At 46.8% G+C, this 3510-nt stretch overlaps 1 pseudogene; it reads left to right on the plus strand.

Moving 5' to 3' along the window:
* Positions 1 to 2239: 2239 nt before the first annotated feature.
* LOC134946221 (5S ribosomal RNA) lies at positions 2240 to 2358 on the plus strand (annotated as a pseudogene).
* Positions 2359 to 3510: the final 1152 nt, after the last annotated feature.

Raw genomic sequence — 3510 nt, forward strand, 5'->3', positions numbered from 1 at the left:
GCGGAGTTTGCCCATAACCATTCATTTCATTCTTCCACTGGTGAGTCTCCGTTCTTCGTCAACTATGGGTTCCACCCACGAGTTCCGGAATTACCAAGTCTTCCGACAGAAGAGGTTCCAGCTGTAACGTCCAATCTACTACACTACAGACAAATTTGGAGTAAGATTCATGCTAGTCTTAACAAGGTTTCAGTCCGATACAAGTTCTTCGCAGATAAGAAATGGCGAGCCGCTCCTCAATACAAGGTTGGTGATAGGGTATGGCTGTCCACACGTAATCTCCGGTTGAAGGTGCCCACTATGAAGTTTGCTCCAAGATTCATCGGTCCTTACCCTGTGCTACAAGTCCTGAATCCTGTGGTCTGTAAATTGGGTTTACCTTCTCACCTACGTATACCAAATGCTTTCCATGTTTCTCTTCTTCGTCCTCTCGTCCTTAATCGCTTTCATTCAAAGTCCTCTAGTCCCACCTCAGTGGAAACTGAAACATGAACAGACTTCGAGATCAAAACTATTCTGGACTCTCGTTACCTTCACAAGAATCTGCAGTATCTGGTGGAATGGAAAGGGTATGGTCCTGAGAAGAGAAGTTGGATAAAGGCTTCTGAGGTTTCGGCTCCTCGACTAATCCGGATTTTCCATTCTAGACACCCTACGAAACCAGGAAAGTGTCCAGGGGCCACTCCTAGAGGAGGGGGTACTGTCATGCCACCGTCGCGGCCGCCGTACTTGCCTCTCCGGGGGTACTGTCTCTACGGGCGGCCGTCCTCTCTGGCGGTCTCCGGCACCCGGCGCTCCGTCCGGCGCTCGTAGTGTGGAAGTCGCGGGTGCGCCCGGCGTCCACTGGGAGATGGGTGACGTCATCGGCGCTTCCCCAATCAGGTGCTGGTGGGAAGTACAAATTCAAACGCCGGGCAGAGCTCCGACGCTTGAGTATCATCGTTACTGCTGCTGTAGTTGTGATCTCCAGAGCTCCCGTATCCCTGTGGCGTCAGCACTTCCAGACGAACCTCCAGTACCTCTGTGCCTCCAGCACCTCTGTGCCTCCAAGCACCTCCGTGCCTCCAGCGCCTCCGTGCCTCCAGCGCCTCCGTGCCTCCAAGCACCTCCGTGCCTCCAAGCACCTCAGCATCTCCAAGCGCTTTAGCGCCTTCAAGCGCTTCAGCGCCTTCAAGCACCTCAATGCCTCTAGCACCTCAGTGCCTCTAGCACCTCAGTATCGCTCTCAGTGAGCTTATGGTATTCTTTACCAATTCATCAGCACCTTTGCAAGTCTTGTCTTTCAAGAGACCTTCAAGCGTCCACCCGTGCCTTCTGCCTACCGTCCTAATCCTGCATGAGGAAAACCTACATTCGGCCATCTCTACTGCGACCCAGTGGCGGTTCCTCTTCCCGGTCACCGGAAGAAACCCCGAGTCCACAACACTTCCAAACCAGGTCAGTGATAGGCTCCTTCCACATTACCCTAAAAGGGCTGTAAACATTTATCTAACAAACTTTTTCTTTACAGGTGCCACTAATAATATTATTTTCTTCAGCTTTACCATTACTTTTTCACACAGCACACAGACACACACAGTATACATGCACACAGACACAGACACAGTATACATGTACACAGCACACACACACACACACACACACACACACACACACACACACACACACACACACACACACTATACATGCACACATACATGCCAAACATACACATACAGCATACATGCATAGAGTTTACAAACACACCATTAACAGAAATCACAGCTCCTCCACCCATCCACATGCTACTCACAGTAATTGGGACATCATGTAGACTACTGGCCCCTCTTTCACCTGGCTGCTGCAGTGCAGAGTGGCTGATAATAGTAGAGACAGCTACTGCCTGCCTCACCAGGCTCTGTCATAAAGCCCAATGTTCTGCCTGAGAGGAGCTGCGCACTTTCGCTGCAGCTCCCCCTATAGGCAGACAGCACAGCAGCCGCCTGTCAGTGACTGGTTCCATTAAATACTCTAGCCTCTAACGTCTAGGAGCTTCTGTGAACTCTCATCCATGATTCTGGAGAACGTGTTCCCTCAAGGACACGTTTCTCCAGTCTAACGTGGACAGCAGATTCACACCTATCCGTCTACCCCTTCCTACCCTATCCTACAATACACTTTGTACACTCATTCTCTCTCCGAAGAAGGATTCAATCCTTCCGTTTCGGTGCACTCTCATTGGTGATATGGGGAAAGTTCTCCCTACGACCATACCCCTACGTTCACGCCCAATCTCGTCCGATCTTGGAAGCTAAACGAAGGTGGGCTGGGTCAGTACCTAGACAGGCGACTGCTAGGGAATACCTGGTGAAGTAGGAAGTTTTCCTTCCCTATAGTAAAAACGCCAACAGCAGTATCACCACTTATACTCAATCCCACTACTTCTTCATTCTCTAATTGTGACGATTTATTTATCAATGATAGTGGCAGACTATTAGAATTGTTAAACGGTGTGTGGGTTCTCCCATTCGCGCATTTAACCCCACTTAGGGCCGCATTAATACAAACAAAGTTTGTACAGATCTTTGGCAGACGGAGGCAGCTTGAGATGTAGCTACTTTTCCTATATGCATTTATCCAGGTATAATTAAGATCTGAACATTTTACATACATTTTGAAACTATAAAACTCCTTTTTCCATTCATATTTCCCACACTGTATAATCATAGTACTTATGTTGAATGTATCTTGTTCTGGATTTTTTATGTGTGGAGAAGGGTACTAGCTAAAGACGACATCATTACTCTGTAGACTTATCACTTACTGATCATCATTTAAGAAAATTTAATAAGAGTGCGCCCAAACAAGAGTCATACTTTTTCTCTTTGTACAGATACAGATCCATGTTAATCAGGCAGAGGCGATCGCTGGGCAGAGATGCCAATCTCTGGCATGCGCAGGCACACTGCGGCGCTGGCACATGCACAGTTCAGACCTGATTGCCCACTGTGTGAAAACGCAAGGCAGCTATCAGGTCTGAATTAGCCCCATAGTGCATATAACATTTGACGTTATCAATCAAGGTTATTTTATACTTCTCCATCTGGCCTGTAGCATTCACGGAGAGCGAACCTTTTTAAACATCTTGAAGTTAAATTTTATTGTGAGCTCTATGACTTTAAGTTCTGATTAATGCAAATTTACATATAAAATGAAAACATATAGATAATATAAGCAATAAGCATACCTCTGCAAAGCCGCCTGTTCCAGCGCAAAACTTAGTTCTGGCACTGCAATAATACTCACTATATTTCTATTATCATATAACATGCATATTGTCAGCATTTTTATAATAAGAACTCTGATGATTTGTTAGAGCAGTGTGTGAAACATTCCCACAGCTAGGCTGGGTGACTACAATTGCAATAAGCCGCAGTCTGCCAGGCACATAAATACTTTGCATGAAGACACAAATAAGTTATTTGGAGCCTGCTCAGCTGCTGTCTAGATAACAATACTGATTGCAGCAGG

This window comes from Pseudophryne corroboree, chromosome 7, assembly GCF_028390025.1.
Source record: "Pseudophryne corroboree isolate aPseCor3 chromosome 7, aPseCor3.hap2, whole genome shotgun sequence".
NCBI lineage: Eukaryota > Metazoa > Chordata > Amphibia > Anura > Myobatrachidae > Pseudophryne > Pseudophryne corroboree.